Below are 22244 nucleotides of genomic sequence, written 5' to 3' on the forward strand. Positions count from 1 at the left end.
ACCATCTGGCTGCTCTCCTGTCTCACCATCCCCCGTCACCGGGCTCTTAGTTGGGTGGCTCTCCTGTAAACTACAGTAAGTGGTGGGACAATCCCTCCTGCACCCTCTTCCATCTGGCAGTGTGTCCTGCAGACGGCTGTTACACTGCCCTGTATCAGTAAGTGGGGACAGAGACATCCACGCTGTGGGGGCTGCATAGCTCTCTCCTGTACTCTGCCCGGGACTGATTGCTAACCCAATGTGCTCCCCGGTACATTTAATTACTGGATCTCTCCAGTGGTCCACTACCTACCTCTTTATATACATCTTATCTGGTGTCATGGGGAAATCTGGACACCATGCTGCATCTTCCAGGCTGGAGGGGTTTGCCAGGGGCTCACAATGTTCTGCCCCCCTCCAAGGGAGTGATTCCCCTTCATCTTCAGAGGCCACCCCTCTGGAGGTCCCTATACAAACAACACAGCAGATGTTACTGGTTATATCGGCCTCAGAGCAGCACGTTACAGATAAAATTGGCCAGGTACAGATTGAGAATCCAGGAACGGGTTGGTGAGGCAGAACACCGTACCTCTGACTTGGATGAGATACGGGATACCACTACTCCCCTGACAATACAGTTGCTGATTGATCTACACAGATGCTGACGGTTAAGTCAAAGCTATCTGACAACGAAGGGAGGCTGAGACGCAATAATGTGCGTCTGGTTGGTTGGCCAGAGAAAGTAGAGGGGTCATCCCCCGAACAACTTCTAGAGACCTTGCTCCTCAAGCGTTAGCCGAGCAGCCTTTGGTCCCCACTCCTCTGTGGAGAGAGTACACCGGATGCCATCCAGGGCTCCCATTCCAGGTGCTCCTCCGCCCACTTTTATAGCCGCTTTCTGCATTACAAGGACCGTGATGCATTTCCGCTTATCCTGACTTTGCCCTGGATGTACAAAAAAATGAATGGGCGTTTCTTCAGGTTAAGAAGAAACGAAGAGACCGCCAAATACAATCCTCCATGCTGTCTCCAGCTTGTCTGCCAGTGGCTCCTTATCTTAAATGACGCTGGCCTCTCACTTGCTTGAAGTGGTGAATTTTTTTGGCTCCTTTTCAGGATTACTAATTAATTGGGACAAATCTAGTATTCTCCCCATTTTGGGAGTTATCCCCACAATATTGCCCCCTGCCTCCCCACTTCAGTGGTCCCTCCATTTCAGATACCTTGGATTATGGATCACTCCAGATGTTAAAACATTCACCCAGCACAATATTGATCAGGTTACGTCTGAACTTTAGAGGGAGGTTCATATTTGGCAGAAGCTCCCCCTCACTGTTACTGGGCGTATAAATCTTCTTAAAATCAGTGCACAGCCTGAGGCCGTCTGTAAACACCATGCAGGAGGGAGGGAGGGGCTTGGCTTAGTATGGTGTAGGCAGCACGCCAACACTGCTCCCACTAAGGATCCGTTTATTTCCCCATTCTGAGCTGCCCAAACTAGGATGCATAAAATATAAAATGCATACCATCCGGTTGAACTGACCGAGTAGTGCTCCAGAGCTGAAGCTGAGACCGGGAGCGCAAGGAACGCTGTGAGCCCTATGCAGAGAGATTCGGAAGCGCCTGTGCAGGTCTGCCTCGTGGAGGAGAATCGGAGCTCGAATAGCTGTGCCTGTGAGAGACGCGTCTGAAGGGAAACCCTGCTGGAGTGCCGGGCGGGCGACTGGTGCCTGAGACAGCGTCGGTGAGAACCGTTTGGTTCAGGGGATCGCCTGGGGTTGCTGAGTCCCAGGGAGTGTGGAGAGCGGTATCAGCGCCCGGGATAGAGACGGCGGGGCCACCCGAGACCGGGCCTGTATTGTGGCAGAGTCGGACCCGGATACCGGTGGAGCCCGGAGAGAGCGAAGAGGCGGGGGTCACCGTTTAATAGTGGAAGAGCCCTGGAAAGACTGCGTCGGTGAGTGTGGGGAGAGTGGTGACGTGAAGAGACATTACTGTTTGATCCCTATTAGCCTCTGGGCCCGTTCTGTGGCAGAGAACGAGCACGGGGTCATTACTTTATACTGGGACTGTTGTCTGGTGATAAGGAGAAGTCCCCTTATGTTGGCAGGGGCATACTTGTCATTAAAATAAGCAAGCAAGCAAGCCATACATTATACAAGTCAAGGTCCCTTTGGTGTACAGTTGGACTTGTTGTTTCAGATCTGTTTATCAGATAAATATCTTGGCTCAGTATAATGGGGAAGACTGGAAATACCTCTGCTGCTGCACAGCGGCTGGAGAGATATGCAAGAAATACTCAGTCCCCTGCTCCCCCACAGTTACAAGAAATACCACCACCCTCCCCTAATACCACAATAGGAGAAAAAAGCACTGAGGATGTGACACACTCAACACAGCAAATATTACAGGCTATCGGTACATCTGAGCACCGAGTTACAGAAAAGATAGGCCATGTACAGGCAGAGATTTCGCTGATTAGACATGACATGCAAAAACTTACTGAAAGAGTTAAAAATACGGAGCAACGTGTATCGGATGTGGAGGACATTGTAAACCCGTTAAAACTTACGGTATCAGACTTAACGTCACAAATGATAGCAGTTAAATCTAAACTGTCTGACATGGAAGGGCGATTAAGAAGGAATAATGTCCGGTTTGTGGGCATACCTGAGAGAGCAGAGGGCACATGCCCAGAAAAATTTGTAGAAAAATGGCTAGTGAAGCTATTTGGCAGAGATAAATTCAGTCCCCATTACACGGTGGAATGTGTACACCAACTTCCAAATAAAGAACCACCACCTGGGGCACCACCCCGTACTCTTATAGCCCGTTTTTTACATTTTAGGGACAGAGACTCAGTTCTGCGAATGGCACGGATGCAAGGTCCCATGATGTACGAAACCAGCAGTGTAGCAGCCTTTCCAGATTTTGCAACAGATATACAAAAATCAAGGGCACAATTCGCACAAGTTAAGAAAAAATTGCATGAAAGACATATACAATATTCTATGGTTTTCCCAGCACGCTTACGGGTGATATATGAAGATACTACCCTTTTTTTCTCTACACCTAATGAGGCTGAAATCTGGGTCGAGAAAAAACCTCTCTGAGGGAAACCGTGTTTGATGCATGTTTTTTCTTTTCTTTTTTTTTTTCCTTGTCTCTATTTTTTTATATCCTTTGAACAGGGTGTTTAAAGGAGTATAAACACAGAATATAAAGGAATTAATGATGTATTGTATATGTTATGTTCTGCCTACTAGGGTGTTATGAAAGAAATAATATCCTGGTATCCTAGATTGGGCGACATGAGCAAAAGTGGGAGACTAGTACTAGGAAATAGCTATTGGGATTCAGTATAGATTTCTGATACTCCCTCCTCTAGATAAGGGTTAAGTTTAAGGGGGCAACTAAGTAAGGTATAGGCATGTCTACGTTCTTTGATAGGTATGCAGGGTGGGGGAGGGAGGGCACAGGGGATATGCATGGTTTTTTTTGTGTATGTTATTTGTTTTTTGTTTTTCTGCCATTTTTTTTTTAAGAAATAATGTATGGCTATTACATAAAGAATAATGGATGTATAAATCAAAGTATGTTTAAGATATTGAAATATAAGTGGAGACTGTATCTTCCCTATCTGTCTCTCCCAGTAGTAAAAAAAAAAGGGGGAGAATGTTATGAACCCCTTTCTTGATTTTGATTTAAAGATAAGATGGGAGAATCCTTTTATTACATATTGTATTTGTGTTGGGTATGACGGATAAAGTAGGAGGTACGAGTATATTGGCGTGGAATACACGAGGGTTAAACGACAAGGTTAAAAGAGCATTAGTACGATCACAAGTTAAATCTTATAAAGTAGACATAATATGTCTATCAGAAACTCATTTAACCGGAGGGAAAGTTTTGGCTCTGAAAAAACCGTGGGTAGGATGGATGTATCACTCCACTTTTTCTCAGAATTCTAGAGGGGTCTCATTATTAAGTAAGAAATCAGTTAGATTCCAATTGGAACATAGTCAGATAGATGAATATGGACGTTATGTATTTATTAGAGCATATGTAAATTCCATCTTAATGAATATTCTTGCGGTATATGTACCACCACCGTATAATAATGATGTGTTGAAGCAAGTAGTAACATGTATGGCATTATCACCAGATACCCCTACAATATGTATAGGGGACTACAATAATGTAATGGACTTGATTCTAGATAGATGGAGGGTAATACCACAAAGTAGTCCCTTAACGTCATCTCCATCCTCTTTCTCTAATCTGGTGTCAGAGATAGGCCTAATTGATGCGTGGAGACTTCACTTTCCAAGGAAGGCACAGTACTCCTGTTTCTCTACTACACATAGTACTTTCTCGCGCATTGATATGGCACTTATCTCCCCAGATTTACTACCGATGGTAACATCTATTGGGTATTTGTCTAGAGGAATCTCTGATCACTCCCCTTTGTTGATGGTCCTTGATACATTAATACCACAAGGGGAAAGATACTGGAAATTGAATCCATTCTGGATAACACTGATGGGTGAAGGTACAGAGTTAACTAGGGAGTGGTCGGAGTTTCAGACAAATAACAATACATGTCCCTCAAATTCAGTAAAACATGATGCGTTTAAAGCTTTTATAAGAGGTTCCTTGATAAAGAAAGTAACTGATATTAAAAAAAAAATGGATATAAACAGGAGAAGCAGTTGGAACATAGGTGTAACCAATTAGAGGCACAATATTTGATTTCTAAATCCCCATCAGATTATAACCTGTGGGAAGGAGCCAGACAGGAATGGACTAGTCATTTCTTCGATAAGTCTAAGAGGAGACTATTATTCGCAAAACATAATATGTATTCACAATCAGATATGGGAGGGGGGTATTTAGCTTTCCTAGCAAGAGATAAAAAAAATAGTGCCACTATCTCCAAGATACAAGATGAAGAGGGAAAAATTAAATATTCAAGTTCAGATATTGCGGGGTTTTTCTCTCATACTATAAATCCTTATACTCCTCAAAGATTATGAACACGAATGAGCAATTAGACGAATATTTTGAATCAATACAAGTACCAGGATTATCGCAAGAGGCGATTGATTATTTAGACTCTCCCCTTACGCTGGAGGAAGTTGAAGTCGCTATCCAGTCCTTTCCTAATAAAAAAGCCCCGGGATCTGATGGTATACCAATAGAACTTTATAAAAAATTTAAAGATGACTTTGCTCCATATTTGTTGGTAATATTCAACAAATCAATGGAGAGTGGCGTATTACCATCCTCAATGTCAGAAGCAGTCATAGTTGTTATCCTTAAACCTGGAAAGGATCCAACCAGGCCTGATTCATATAGGCCTATTTCGCTATTGACCACAGATGTTAAAATTTTGGCCAAAATATTAGCTATTAGGCTCAATTCTGTAATTACATCTATCATACATGGAGACCAAACTGGCTTTATGCCAGGTAGAAATACAACCTGTAATCTCCGAAGATTATTCTGTCATTTGCAAATGGGAGAAAAAGCTGGGTCGGAAGCCGTGGTGGTGTCGTTAGATGCCGCCAAGGCTTTCGACTCAGTGGAGTGGAGGTATCTGTGGAGAGTGTTAGAAAAATTTTCTTTTGGCCCACGATATATAAAGTGGATTAAATTACTATATTCTGCCCCTGTAGCGCGAATTTCAGTTAATGGGTACATAACCAAATCATTTTGCCTGGGGAGAGGGACACGCCAGGGCTGCCCCTTATCACCAGCATTATTCGCTCTGGCGATTGAACCGTTAGCTTGTCTCCTGAGGATATCGACAGAGGTAGTAGGCTGTAGAATCGGTAATATTACAGATATAATTGCATTATATGCAGACGATATATTATTGTTTCTGCAAGAAATAATTAGATTAGTACCAGCCATGTTGCAAATAATTAATGCTTTTGGGAAGTTCTCCGGGATATGTATAAATTGGTCCAAATCTAATATTATGCCAATATCTGGGGTCCTCCCCCAAATTATAGATCCCCAATATCATTTACAATGGACTCTAAAATTTAGGTATTTAGGGGTATGGGTCACTCCAAATCCATTAGAGTATGTGGTACAAAATATAGTGCCTATAACGGATGAATTTAAGCGTAAAGCACACGTATGGAAAAAACTACCCCTAACAGTAATTGGACGTATCAATTTAATTAAAATGATAATACAGCCCAAATACTTATATCTGTTGCAGCATTCACCCGTATATATACAAAAGAAAGTGTTCACTACAATAGACAGTATTATATCTTCATTTATTTGGGGGAATGGAACATCAAGAATAGGAGGGAGGGGTTGGACTCCCTAATATGCAGATATATTATTTTGCCACACAACTAGTACATATATCAGAATGGCTGCAGGGAAAAGGTGGAGATACTTTTTTCAGAATTTTATTATATATATATATATATATATATATATATATATATATATATATAGAGGTCAACCAATAGAACCTTTACAATTTCTGCTATCTGATAATTCAATTTCAGCGTTGCCGCCACTGATGAGACAGAGTAAGCTTGTATGGAGGAGGGTACACAATATAAGTGACTGGAACGAAATTGATGAAGATCAATCATTATGGTACAATGCGACATTTAAGGAATTAATTCCCCTACCTAGGGATAATATTTGGAGAGGAGTGGGAATAAGTACAATAAAACAGATTTATGAAGATGGGACATTTAAAACATTTGAACAAATTAGAAGAGAGTTTAATGTACCAAATGTAATGTTTTTTAGATATTTACAATTGAGGCATGGGATAACTACACAATTTTGGGGATTAACTTTGGATATCTGTGGATCACCTATATAGATATTGGTATATAAGCTTGGAAAAAAGCAAGCAGATATCAAAAGTATATGCCATGCTGAACAGTCATATAAACCCGCAAATATTTGTCCCCCTAAAAAATAAATGGGAACAAAAACTGGGAAATATAACTGAGGGACAGTGGATACAAATATTAGGCTCAACGGGGCTGACAACCCCATGTATAAGATATCAGCAAATATATTTATATGTAATGCATAGAGTATACCATTCACCAGTATCTTTATACAAGGCTCATTTACGTTCCAATACAGTTTGTCCTAAATGTGGAGTAGAGGGTGCGGATTTTTGGCATTTAATATGGAGTTGTCCACAGATATTTAAATTTTGGGAATATGTATGGAGGGACATTGTAAGAACTGAACCTACTCTCCCAGAAATGATATCCCCACAAATCTGTTTGTTTGGACTAGATCTCGGAGAGACGCTCTCAGTTATTATATATCAGTGTGTATTATGCCTTACTACAATGGCAAAAGTTCTGATTGCAAGAAAATGGTTAGCGATTGAGATACCAAATATTAGCCATTGGAGAGCACTGGTGAATGAGACTATGCGGCATGAGAAATTTACATATAAAACTAGAGGATCAATCGCTACTTATCATAAGAAATGGGATAGATGGAATTTATTACAATAGAAAGTGAAAACAGAATATAAATGAAATAATAGACCGGGAATTAATATATATATATATATATATATATATATATATTAATGTTGTAATATCGGTCTATGATAGAAACGTGCTAAACGGGAGAGATATAAAATAAAACAAATATTGAAAATAATTAAGGAGGGAGAATGGTGAATTAATAATAATACTTTAATCTGAAGAGTAAGGCCATACATGAATGTACGGAGAAAAGGTCTGCATTGGTTTTTTGTTTATGTGTGTCTTGTTATATGTAGAATATAGAGGTATATTTTCCGCATGGAATCATGTGGATTCTGTGGGCATATATATCAGGGTAGTAGAATGGAGAGGAAGAAAGGAAAGGTAGAAGAGATGAGAAGAGGAAGTGAGAAAAAAAAATAAGCAAATGTGAAAATAACAGGAGATGCAGAATATGGGAAGGAGAAAAAAGGGGGTAGAGGCTGGGGGGAGTTAATTGTGCCTCATTATGGCCTGGGGTTCTCACTTACACAAGATATGTAGGACAATAGACACACTACACAGTAAAACACTATTAGAACACAAACTTATAAAACACACAAAACATAAGCACTTATAATTTATCACACAAGGGTTTAAATAAAACTACAAAACATAGTACACAGTAATATAATACAAGAACACAAAGTTCACAAATATAAACACATACAATACTATACATAGGGAAAAGGAGGGGAGGGAAAGGGGGGGGCTATATATACGTTAATGTAAGGAATATAAGATATAACTAAAGGAAGAGGGGGGGAGGTGGTAAGGGAAGAGAAACCAATAAGGGGCACTTTAACCCCATACCCAAATAAAGTAACAAAATCAGAAACAATTCCGACCCAATATGATTGCATCTCCTGATATTTATTTATGGAAAATATGTATGCTGTACGATATTACTTGATATTATGAAAAGGAAAGAGGTATACATATAAAATATAACTGAAATAGGTACATGTATAAATGCTACCATATGAAGATTCGAAAAATATGTGTATACAACAAAATACTTGTAATTCTTATGAAAATATATGCCTAAATGTAAAAATGATAACGATGTATGAAAGATTTGAGAAAAAAATGAAAAATAATAAAGAATTAAAAAATCAGTGCACAGCCTAAATTTTTATGTAGAATAATTTTAATAGGCATTATGGTGTGTGGCATAATAGGTAATGGACATTACGTTGTGTGGCTTAACATGTAAGAGGTATTATGGTGTCAATTTTTTTTTCTTCAATTAAATGTTTTATTGAAACACCATGAAATGACATCTGACAGTGTATATTCATATAAATTGTCTGTGACAAAGTAGATCCAAAGATGAAAATTTAACATCATTGTTCAATGTTTTAACAATAATGTTGAGTGTCAATACAAATAAATATAATGACCAGCATACAATAAGTGTCTCACATGCCTCTTATTAATGAGTGAATGTTTATACATTTATTACATAACGGGGCCCCCTTAGTACGAAGTACCAGACAAGAACATTTCCTAATTAATTGTTTAGCTCAATCGTTAGATCCCCGAAAGAGTCCTCAACATGTACCACTGGGCCAGGGGGATTGATGAGGTTGTAGACTAATCAAGGCTTCATGTAATTCCTCTGACGTTACATCCTTCATGACGACTTCTTTCTGATTTTGGGACAGTGGGGGAAGATTAGCTGCTGATAACAAAGATTCTTGTTTCTCTATGTTAATGGGGAATTCTCTGTATAAAGTTTTAAAGTATTCTTCAAAGTGGGCAAGTATGTCTTTGTCTCAAACAAAGTTCTATGGGAGGCTGGGTCCATTATAGCCACAATGAAGGATTGTTTTCTATTAGGTTTTGACATGAGGGAGAGCAGCCTACCCGATTTGTTACCCCATTTATAAAACATTTGTTTCGTGTAATCTAATTTGGGTCGTGCTTGAGCTGTTAAAAAGGATTCAAGCAATTTTCTATTGTTTAAATAGCTATCTAAATTTGAAGCGGAGCTGAGATCCTGATAATTCCTAAAAGAGCGAGTTACCTCTTGTTGTAAATCCCGATACTGTTTTGCGGTGTCTTTTTTACGTCACGCAACATATTGTATCACCTGACCTCGCATTACCGCCTTTGAGGTTCTCCAGAACAAAACTATTTCTTCCCAATGCTCTAAATTGTCGTCACGGAAATTGTTCCAAGACTGTTTGTGGAAGTTTTTTAAGTCCTCTGAGCTTCCCAGGTAGCCTGGAAATCTCCAAAGGCGGTCCGCTCCCTCCCCAGAGCCCAACCACAGACTCAGTGACACCGGAGCATGATCCGATATGAGAATATCGTGTATGTCCGCTTGGCGTACAGCAGACATTAACTGATCAGATACCAAGAAATAATCTATCCTGGACAGTGTATGGTGCACCCCTGATAGATGCGTAAATGATTTCTCTGTATCATGTATCAAACGCCAAGGATCACTCAGCTGTAGGTTGGTTTTTAAAGTCTGGATATGGAGCCAGGAGGGGGGTAATGAGCCCAATAAAGACAGGGATTTATCCAGCGTGGGGCTATCTACTGAATTAAAATCCCCTCCCATTATCAACTTGTAAACCATGCGGCCCGCCAGAATTTGGGAGATCCTGGACAGAAATCTTTCAGGTGAAACGTTAGGAGCATATAAGTTTAATAGGGTAAATCTCATTCCCTCCATCTCCACATCCAAGAGCAGGAAGCGACCCTCCACATCCTCCACAGTGTGGAGGACTTGATATATTAGATTTCTATTGAGTAGAATGGCCACACCCCTGCTTTTTGTTCTATACGAGGCCGAGAAGCATTCCCCAATCCAACGTGCCCTTAATATGGAATCGCTGTCCCTTAACCAATGTGTCTCCTGCAACATAGCAATATCAGGCCTATGTTTTTGTTTGAGTGAGTGATTACCTTCGTACGCTTTATGGTGGTATTCAGGCCATTGACATTCCATGACAACAGCCGCAAGTGTGGGTGGTCCCGTCACGGCGTGGGATTATTTAGTCCTGCAGACATGGATCGACGCTATAAGGAGTTGGCCCTGAGCTAACAAAAAGGGCATATGTTAGACACCAAATTGAGTTGTCGAAAAATCTGAGATTGGGCGGCAGCCCTGAGACACAAACAGAAACATTGACACTTTCATAAGATAACATGAAATATGAAAAGACGAATATGAAAGACTATTTATTCTTCGGTATACGTCAGGGGCCACAGGCTTAACAGTGGGTAGTGGAGTGGAAGTGAGACTTTACCAGCACCTAAGAGGTTAAACTTCTCCTCTCCTCCTCTACCCCACCTCCAGGCCAGGCATTTCAGTTTTTCCGGTGCTGGGCAGGAGCCAGTTGCACCTTTACAGAGGAGCTGCTATATGCAGCCTTACTTCAGCGTCAGACACCCGCACTGCTGCTCCATCACCCAGGCCCGAACAGCTGCAGCACCACTCAAGGGTATGTGGCCGCAGCTGGCCCCGGGCACTCCGGATGGCGGCAGCCAGGAACTGACAGAGAAGGTAACACGCTCTCTGTGATGGCGCATAAGCGTCTGTAAGCAGCCCTGCACTGGAGAGATAGTGCGGTCTATAGCACCGGTAGCGGTGCCGCCCGGCAAATGAGGGATACCCACCATTTTACCGGCACTGCATGAGATACTTTCCCTGGCGGCCATTTGTTAGCAGGGGGAGTGGTCTCTCCCCACACAGCCACTCCGCTGGGGACAATAGGAAAGGATACTCATGCAGTTCCCGCCACTGCTCCCTCCTGCTGCACATGGAGCCCCCCGGGGTTCCATTCCTCCACTGCCAGGATGCATCTCCTACAGGACAAAGGCTACAGTGTTTGTGCTCCAGCCAACCGTAGCTGCGGCAAAAGAGGTTAGTGCCATTTTTCTACATTGTTTGCCTTTTGTATGCTTGCTGTGTACTGTATTAACACTATAACTGCCTGCAGAATATATTGTGTTTGCTGTACCATATAGACTGCCTGTATATTTTATAGTCCTGACTCACTGCAGTCCCTGATCATGCGTCTAAGGGTAAATCCAACAAGGCAGGGGCACCAGCATTGCTGTCATGTACAGTCTGTAATGCCGGCCTATTCCCCCAGGACTATATACAGGATTGCTTATGCGTAAGCTGCTACAATACACAGGCACCGCCCATGCCTTCAGCCTCCTCTCAGGAGCCTGCTTGGGCCTCATCACTTACACAAATAATTGATACAGTCTCAGCAGCACCACCCCTGAGGCCACCTTTGGTCAGAGTGGCCCCCCGCATTGGATACTCCCTGGGTGGGGTCGGTATCTGCCGCTACTCAGCAGGGTGGGCCCGATAGACGCAGGGCCTTCATCAGGGACTCCCCCCACATCCCAGCCCTTCCGTCAGCATGACACTGACACAGGAGGAAGATGATGAGGAAGACGTAGATGATGCAGTGGACGTGGGGGACAATTTAGATAGGGCGGACCCCCCATCCCATCTTAATGTATCAGCCTTGGTTACAGCAGTAAAAGAGGTCCTTAAATTAGAGGACCCCTAAGCGCAGTTTGGCTTTATTCCCAAAGTCGGAAAACCTGACCAAAGTCATCACTTAGGCATGGGAGGTGCCAAATAGGAAGTTTAACTTGCCTAAAAGAGTTCCTTATTTTGACCCCCTCCACCAGGAGGAAAGAGTCCACTGGGAAATGCCACCCAAGGTACTCGCACATGTGGCGAAGCTGGTGAGATCCACCACGCTACCCATTCCAACCGCGTCTCTTAAGGACCCTGCTGATAGGAAGTTGGAAAACTTCCTAAAACTCATTTACATCACTGCTGGTGCAGGGGCCAGGCCTTCCCTGGCATCAGCCTGTGTGGCTAAGGCCTTAACAGAGTGGGCAACTACTTTCATGGCTGGTGCTGCCGAGGGTGTGCCCGCAAGTGACCTGCTACCTACTATTAACATGGTAAATCAGGCTGCACTCTATTTGGGGGAGGGAGCCCTTGATTCTGCCACCCTCACCTCTAGGGTGTCAGTTTCGGCTGTGGCTGCCCGCAGATCCTTGTAGCTGTGCTCTTGGATGGTGGACCCTAAAACTTTAAAAGCACTTCCCTTTGATGGTTCCCTTTTGCTACTCTGTAACTGCGGTGGCAGCTTCTAAGGTAGCTTTCCTGCCATCCACCCCTACTTATCCCCAGGTTGCCTTACAGTACTTTTGCTTTCAGGGCTGGGTTAAGGGACAGGCCTTCTCTAGATACCAACCCTAAGGGGCCAGATCCTTCAAGCCTAAGGGTAAGCTTCCCTGGGCCACCAGGTGCCTTGTCCCTAAGTCAGAGGGCAAACCCTCCACATGACGGGGTGGGCCTCCACCTGGGGGATCCCAAGGTGGGCGGCCATCTGTTGGGGTTTTCGGCCATCTGGCTGCAATCCACGGTGGATGCATGGTTTAGGGATGTTGTCTCCCGAGGCTACTCCCTAACCTTTAGCCTTATCATCAGCTGTATGTTTCTCATGGACCACCACATCACTGTGGAAAGACCATTCTGGATCCTCTGGTGGACCCTCCTCACTTGCCAAAGGTCATTTAAGGGCCTTTGGACCACGCTGGAGGCCCAGATTTCCATCAATGTCCTCAAACTGAGGGCAATCTTCTGGGCCCTTTACTTGGCGGAACCCTGGCTTAGTCAGTCAATGCAACGAAGGTGGCTTATCAACCACTGGCACTCGCAGTCGGGCTGTCATGGTGGAGTCATGCCCCATCTTCCAATGGGCGAAGAAAAAGATTCCTGCTCTCTCAGTGATCTTAATCCCAGGAGTCCTCAATTGGGAAGCGGACTTCCTGAGTCATCAGACCCTGAATGCGGGGGAATGGGCCCTCCATCCATAGGTGTTCCAGTTACTGGTGCGCCATTGGGGCAGGCCCGAGGTGGACTTGATGGCATCATGCCACAACCACAAGGATACCCTGTACGGATCCAGGGGCTTGCATGGTGGACGCACTGTCGGCTTCGATTTCCCTCATCCTGCAGGTAATTCAAAAGTTGAAGGTGGAGGGCGACACCTTGATCATAGTGGCTCCATATTGGCCCAGACGAATCTGGTTCTCGAATCTGCAGGCCCTGTCAGTGACCCCTCTGATCCGTCTACCTCTACGCACAGACATGCTCTCTCAGGGACCGGGTCTACACCCGGATTTGCGGTATCTGGCTTTGACAGGGTGGCTGTTGAGATCTCCCTGTTAAGAGCCAGAGGCTTTAACAGGGGGATTCCAAAGGCAAGGCTGCATGCTTGTGAAGAAAAACAAAGCCCTCATCCTCATGTGAGCTAGCCTATGGGCGTCAAATACTTGGAGGGTGTGACCCTTGGACCAATGAGAGAAGACTTTACCTGATGCATTATGTGCTTTTGGAGACAGTGTATAAATATCTGCTACTTGGATCAGTTTTGGTAACACTCTGAAGACTTCTACTTGACGACGAACATCCTGGATCCAGGAGGCACTTGTGTGGGTATGTATGTATGTATGTATGTATATGTAGGTTGAGGTTCTCTCTTTGCTGTTATTATCTGTTGGCTGTCCTATACATACTTTGCTGTTATCTTTACTTTGCTAATTAAATCTGTGCGTTGGACCACAATACAACAGTATATGCTATTGTACTCTCTTAAAAGTGATAAAGTGCACATAACCGCACCAGAGGTTCGCTATGCTAATAGATGCAGCTTGCATCTGCGACAAATATCTTGTCATGCTTAAAAATAATTTGCCTCCTACAGTTACTACTGTATGGCATTTGTTTAAGGGGTACTAGTGTCACATGATGTATAAGGGGGACTACTGTGTGGCATGTGGAGTGCTAGTGTGTGTAATAATGTGTAAGGGGTACTACAGTATGGAGTAATGTGTAAGAGACACTACTATGCAGCATAATGTGTAAGGGGCACTGCTGTGTGGTATAATGTGTATATGGGGCACTACTGTGTGGCATGTCTATAAGGAGTGCTAGTGTGTGAAATAATGTGTAAGGGTTACTACAGTGTGGAATAATGTGTGAGACACTACTATGCAGCATAATGTGTAAGGGGCACTGCTGTGTGGTATAAGGGGCACTATGTGTGGCATAATGTGAAAGAGGCAATACTGTTGTGCATGTGTATATGGGCTAGTGTGACGTGTAAGGAGTACTATAATGTGGTTTAATGTGTATTAAGGGCAGTACTATGTGGCATAATGTGTAAGGGCACTACCATGTTGCATGTGATAAGGGGCACTACTGTATGACATTATGTGCCAAATGACCAGTTTGTCACTATTTTAGGCGTAAAGAAATTGTAGATTGCGCTTTGTCTTTGGTTGGGTATGGGGGAACATATGTTGTACATGAATGATGGTAAAATTAACGCAGTGGTAAACTTTTTAATGCTTTTACTAAGTAAAATAAGTGATAGATAATGCATACAACAATTCAGTATCATAAACAAATTGAATGTCCTTAAGACTGACCGATCTGTAGTCCCGTGCTATGGTCTGTACACCGGGCCCTGAGAGCGTGTGTCAGATTAATGGCAACGATCTCCTGATCTGTGAGTGAAAGTTAGGAACAGTGTCCAATCTGTTCCCAGTTGAAATAAGTCTCTGTCCACAGTTTCTTTAAAAGTTAAGTATGTTATCTAAATGCGGCGTCCAGCTTATCAGATAAATTATGTCTTCGGGTACCCCTTTAAAAGCCCGCTGGTTTGTTGCTGCAGGTTTTCAGAGGAGAGGGACTGGTGCAGCTTAGGGGTGCCAGCGTCTCAACTGATAGCCCCAGATGGTGAAGGTGTTGCACATGTGTACACTCCATGTTTAGATTTGTTCTTGTGCTCTATTTTTTTGCCAATGATTGATTTAACCTCATTATGTAGGTTGAGCCCTCTTGGTGCAAATGTTTTAAGTTTTTACATTCCTTTTAATTCTGCTTTGTTGATTTTATGTGTACAGTCTTCCACCCTCCAGTTTGGATGTAACAATTCTATACCCACAATTTTCAATGATTGTGGGTAGGGTGGCCAATCCCGGGATCGTTATCGGCGGGATCCCGGGATTTGGCCCAAAACACCGGGATTGGTGTATCCAATCCCGGAATTTCGGGATTTGGGCAGTCTAATGCTGGGCAGCGTCTGAGCATCGCTCAGACGCTGCCAGACTTCCCCTGCACCCGGCAGTGTGGCGAGGTCATAGGTCAAGCTGCACAGGCCGCACAGACAGCCTAAGAAGTGTCCTGCGTGCTGGCTCCCAGAGACCCCGCCTACCCACCCGGCTCACGGAGAACTCTCTCCCCCACCCAGTTTCCTGCCTGCTCCTGTCCTAGACAACATGCTGGCTGGCTCCCGGAGACCCCGCCTACCCACCCGGCTCCCGGTGACCCCTCCCGGCTCCACGCCCACCCTCCCGGCAACATCACCATGCCCATGTAAGTAAACATGCAGGGCATTTTTTTTTTTGTTAGGGAAGCCAATCCCGGGATTGAGCATTTTTCAATCCTGGGATTGAAAAATTGCCCTGGGATTGGCTTCCCTAATTGTGGGTCACTATCATGGTGAAGTTTGAAGTGTCTTCAGATATTGTGTTCCTTGTACCCTCTTTTTATGTTCCTTAAGTGCTCGTATATATGCTCTTTTAGTTGTCTGGTAGTTCTGCCAACGCATTGTTTGTTGCACCCACATTTCAGGAGATAAATGACACCTTTGCTGTCGCATGTGATTTCTTGCTTTATTTTAAATGTTTCGTCATTGACAAAGGATTTAAAGTCTGTGGTGGGTCTGGTGCTTCTCTGTTTTTGGTTTCCACAATAGAATAAATCTTTTGTTAGGGGGGCACTGATCTATTGTTGTTTGCATGGCAGGTTTTGGGGGGATATGGTTGTTTATTAACTTTTGTTTTAAATCAGGTGCCTTTTTGAATATAAGTTTTGGTAATTGTGGGAGATGGTCTGCCAGAACTTCATCTTCTAATAGTATTGGCCAGTGTTTGATTAGAATTTTCCTCAATTGTCCTGATTGTTTGGAGTATTGTGTGATGAAAGGTACCTCATTAAGGATTGGATCTTTATCTGCTCCTTTATCTCTGTATTTCTATAGGTCTTCTCTATTGGTCTGTTGAATTTGTTGAAAGGCTTCACTGATTTTGTTTTCTTCATATTGTTTTTCTTTGAATTCACTGGCCAGTTCATTCCCTTGTTTTATGTAGTATGAAATTTTGGAGAAGTTTCATCTTAAGGCCCATACACACTAGAAGATTTTCATTTCAAAAGACTTTGCCAAAATCTTTGAAAGATATATCTGTCACCAAAGTAGTGCATACACACTGAGCTATTTTCCCAAAGAGCAAGAGATTTTCAGGAGGTGAAAGACTTTGCTGAAAATCTTTCATATAAAAGGCGATTTACATAATGGGCGGGGTTTGAATTCCAAGGGTGGGAGCAGTGGCCCTTTTCTTCAGTGCATTTCTGTACTGATTCAGAACTGATCGCTGGGCTGCATATATTCGGAGCCCAGAAATCACGCCACCCCACCCAGGGTGAAATCCTTCCCATGTGCACAACTTCATTTGCAGCCGTGCATGTAGGGAGAAACCATTCACCATCAAATGACTTTCCCCCTGCAACAAGTAAGCCAGGACTACTCAGCACTTTGATGGCCGTGGGGGGCGTGGAGAGGGGAGGTGGGCACTGATGGCTGAATGGCTGGGGAACACCTGCATTTTCTGGTGAACTCCCAGAAAATGGTAATGGCATGCTCCAAAATGTCTGTCTGCTGTCAATAAGACCGCAAATGACCAGGGATCAGAGGCGTTTGACAGTGGCGGCGGTAACGCATATATTGCTGACACAGACCAGCAATGCATGTGTTAACCCCATAACATAATGGGTAGTATTCAATGCCACTTGCCGCGGCCGGCAAAGGGGGTTAAACAGCGAGGATCGCAAAAAAACTACGATCATCGCTGTTTAACCCCCTCGCCGGCTGCTCGCCTTATTCAATGTTCTGGGGGAATCCTCGCCATCACAGGACTGCGAGGATTCCCCCAAACAGCGATACCCGTGGCTAATGGAGTGAACCCGCTGTATTTAGCCGTGAGTCTCGCTGCTTCTGCAGCCGCATACGCCGATTCCCCCTCGCTCAAAAAACGGAGCGAGGGGGAATTGGAGTATGAGGGGGGTGAGTTGAATATTGACAGGGCGAGCAGTGATAGCGAGCAGGAAGCCCTGCTCGCTGTCACCGCTCGCCCACGGCATTGAATACACCCCAATGTACGTTGGTGGGCAATGGTGGCGGTAACGTAGACAGTGCGGGCCATACGTTACCGCCTCATATTTTATTAATAAATATTGGTGGGCAGTGGTCCGTGCCAGCAATATATATTACTGGCTAATCAAAATACATTGGTGGGCAGGGGTACCAGCAATATATATGCCAGCCATGTATATATTACCAGCTAATCAATGTACTGTACATTGGTGGGCAGGGGTCGACCAGTAACATATACATTGCTGGCATGTGCCAGCAATGTATATATTACCAGCTAATAAATATTCATTGGTGGGCAGGGCTGCCAGAAATATATACATTGCTGGCATGTGCCAGCAATGTATATATTACCAGCTAATAAATATTCATTGGTGGGCAGGGCTGCCAGAAATATATACATTGCTGGCATGTGCCAGCAATGTATATATTACCAGCTAATAAATATTCATTGGTGGGCAGGGCTGCCAGAAATATATACATTGCTGGCATGTGCCAGCAATGTATATATTACTGGCTGATCAATAGCGCTGCTGCGGAAAGGAGTCTGAGACCAGGCATTCGGGCGGCTTTTTCTCCCTGCTCAGCCGGCAGGGAGCTGCAGCACACAGCTCGATGCTCGAGTATATACCGAGCAGAGGGAGCCGGGGAGGGAGAAGGGGACTAGAGGTGCTGGCGCCTCTGCGGATGGGAGCGGGGTGACAGCGGCGGCTTTTACCTCCCTGCTCCGTGCGGCGCTATACGGAGCAGGGGGAGTGAGTAGCACTTCAGGGGGAGGGAGAAGGGGACGCAGCGGGGCGGTCCGCCGGGATCAAAGTGGCTAGTCTTTCAGCCCGGCGGCCGTGAGGGGCGTACACACTCAGCGATGATGGCTGATAAAATCAGCCATCATCGCTGGCATGCTGGTAAAACCAGCAGACTAGAGATTTTGCTAGCGATGATGCGGGAGCGCGCATCATCGCTAGTCTACCATCTGTGGCTCATACACACTGGGCGATTTTCAGCTGAAAATCGCTCAAAACGGCCAAAATGAGCGATTTTCAGCTGAAAATCGTTAAGTGTGTATGGGCCTTTAGTCTCATAAAGTGGCTTTTGAGGACTGAATTCATCCAGTTTGGGTGATGCCAACTGGTTGACAGTATGTAGCTGTTTACATCTACCGTTTTTTTCATGTTTTTGTTTGAATCCTAGATTCGTCTGTTTAAACGTTTAGGTTGAGGAAATTTACTTCTTTTCTGCTATAAGTGGTTGTGAAAATTAGATTGTTCTTGTTATTAGTTGTGTGAAATGAATTATTTTAATGACTGCTCATCCCCTCTCCAGATGAAGATCACATCATCTATGTACCTTGTCCGTAGCACGAGATTCACCTCCAGCCACCACCCCTCTCCCCATATGTGGTGGTCCTCCCACCAACTCATGAAGAGGTTGGCGTGACTGGGGGCAAATCTCGTGCCCATTGCTGTTCCTGTGGACTGCAAGAAAAACTGATTCTCAAACCAGACATAATTGTGTTTAAGAATGAAATCTATGCTGGTGATAATGAATTGTATCTGTTCTGTTGCTAAATCTTTATCCTGTGTGAGATGGTATTTAATACTTTCTAGCCCTTGCTCATGTTCTATCACTGAATATAATGATGTAACATCGGATGTGGCCAGCCAGAGGTCTTGGTCCCATTGGGTATTTTGAAGTTTGTCTAGTATATGTGTGGTGTCTCTTAGAAATTATCTCTGTTTTTCAACATATGGCTGCAAAAAGGTATCCAAGTATCGTGAGAGGTTTGATGCTAATGAGTTGATCCCAGAAATTATTGGCTTACCAGGTTTTACAGCGTTTTTGTGGATTTTTGGGAGATAGTAAAACAGATCCTGTAATGCTGATATTTCTTTTCTGGTTAGGTTCTTGTCATGATTGTGTATGTCTAGTTTTTCTAGATCTTTTTCTACCATCTTGGTGAAATGGTCTCCCTGTGCGCCTTTCATGTAGCTGGGGTAGAAGGTTGATGCTGGTTTTTGGTGTGTATGTTTGTATTGGTCCCCATTATCGGTGTTTCTTATTGGTGCTGGTGTTGTATTTGCAAAAAACTTCTTTTTATGTGAGTTTTCCTGTAAAATTATGTAAATCAAGGTACATCTGGAACTTGTCTCATTGATTGGTAGGAGTGAACTTTAGCCCTTTACCTAGTAATTTTGTATGTTCTTTTGTCATGATATGGTTGCTTAAAATGAATATTCCTTTTCTTATTTCCCCCTCCTGTGTCTTACTCTCTCTCTTGCCACCTCCTCCTCTGCACCCTCTTCTAGTCCTCTTATTGTGTTTGTTACATTTCTCCATCTCGTTGTTTTCTTTATTTATGGAGGTGCTGTGTGTTTCACCCCTAAAAAAAGAGGTGCTATGTCGACACATGTCTGGGTGCTTGTTGTCTCATTTGGTGAGGTCTGATGTTGGTTAGATGTTCTTTGGTCCAAGTTTGATTCTAGTTCTGATCCTTTCTCAGGTGTACCCTGATGTATTGTGAATTCTGTTTTTAATATTGAGAATCTGATGGTATGTCCCTCTGTTCTGCTTGATTCCCACCCTTGTTCTAGTGAAATCCTAGCTAGATGGTCGTAATGTGTGTTTTCTTCTAACGATTGTATAGCTATCGATGTATTCGTTGTCTCATCAGCTAGAATATTGTTTTCTGCTGGGGTCTCTGTTTCTTGTCTTGCTTTGGTATGTAGTGATGTCATATACTGCTGGTATGTAGTGATGTCATATACTGCTGGTATGCAGTGATGTCATATACTGCTGGTATGTTAGGTTGAGTCTTTTGTATACTGAACTGCTCTTTAATGGTTTTTTCTCTAAAGTCTTAATTGGTTTCTTCTTGTCTCTGAGTGGTATATTGAATCTGTCCCTAAGGAATTTTTTATTTTTGAAGTTCAATTAGTTGTAATTCTCCTCTAATCAGTCTGTCAGAGGTCAGGTCTGAAAGGGTGATAAATTCTACTATTTTAGGTGTGGCAAAATATCACTGCCGGTGACACCTTACTGACTACCTCAGCGCATGTGCTAAATCAAATCAGTTACTGCCACCAGCCAGAGTACCGTGTGTATGCCAATGCCCAGGGCAAGCACTGACTCTTACATGCACACAAAATTATTAATACATAAAGAAAAAATCAACACAGAAAGGTCAACACATGTAAATGTTGACATAACTGTGCCACTTCATTGGTGTCCATGTCGACACATGACAATGAATATGAAAAAATTAAAAAAATTAAAAATAAATCTTCAAAAACTCATGTCAACCTTTTTCATTGTCGACCATAGCCGTGCCAGTGTTTTGCATGTGCCATTTAATCCTGGGGCTGCCGCGAATTGCGGGGGGTGACGCGATTTGCGGGAGGGGGGGTTGCGGGGGGTGGGTGCCGCGAATCGCGGGAGAGCGGGGTTCATGGGGGTTCCGGTGGGGGGTTGCCGCGAATTGCGGGAGGGGGGGGGGGGTGCCGCGAATCGCCGGAGGGGGGGTTGCGGGGGGTGTGACGCGAATCCCCACAAGAAAAAAATCAACACAGAAAGGTCAACACATGTAAATGTTGACATAAGTGTGGCACTTCATTGGTGTCCATGTCGACACATGAGAATGAATATGAAAATATTCAAAAAATGACAAAAAAACTTCAAAAACTCATGTCAACCTTTTTCATTGTCGACCATAGCCATGTCAGTGTTTTCCATGTGCCATTTAATTCTGGAGCTGCCGCGAATCACGGGGGGGTGCCGCGAATTGCGGGAGGGGGGGTCGCGGGGGTGGGTGCCGCGAATCGCGAGAGGGCGGGGTTCACAGGGGTTCCGGTGGGGGGTTGCCGCGAATTGCGGGAGGTTGGGGGGTCACGGGGGGTGCCGCGAATCGCGGGAGGGTGTGACACGAATCGCCACAAGAAAAAAATCAACACAGAAAGGTCAACACATGTAAATGTTGACATAAGTGTGCCACTTCATTGGTGTCCATGTCGACACATGACAATGAATATGAAAAAATTAAAAAAATTAAAAATAAATCTTCAAAAACTCATGTCAACCTTTTTCATTGTCGACCATAGCCATGTCAGTGTTTTGCATGTGCCATTTAATCCTGGGGCTGCTGCGAATTGCGGGGGGGGGGGGGGGGGTGCCGCGAATCGCGGGAGGGGGGTCACAGGGGGGGTGCCGCCAATCGTGCAAGGGGGGGTCGCGGGGGGGTCTTTTTTGCCGCGAATCGCGGGAGGGAGGTCGCGGGGGGGGGGTGTTTTTTCCGCGATTCGCGGGAGGGGGGGGGGGTCGCGGGGTGGTGGTTATGCCGCGAATTGCGGGAGGGGTCGTGGGGGGGTTCTTTTTGCAGCAAGTCGCGGGGGTGTTTTTGCTGCGAATCACGGTAGGGGGGGTCGCGGGGGAGCGGGTGTTTTTGCCGCGAATCGCGGGAGGGTTC

At 44.2% G+C, this 22244-nt stretch overlaps 1 protein-coding gene across 1 annotated transcript in view; it reads left to right on the forward strand.

The window, feature by feature from the left end:
- The window catches only part of LOC146007433 (uncharacterized), a 302630-nt gene that overhangs the window by 17259 nt on the left and 263127 nt on the right, over positions 1-22244 (forward strand). The gene's annotated exons all lie outside the window — the stretch shown is intronic.

The sequence above is a fragment of the Crinia signifera genome, chromosome 6 (genome assembly GCF_055691185.1).
Source record: "Crinia signifera chromosome 6, ASM5569118v1, whole genome shotgun sequence".
Lineage (NCBI taxonomy): Eukaryota > Metazoa > Chordata > Amphibia > Anura > Myobatrachidae > Crinia > Crinia signifera.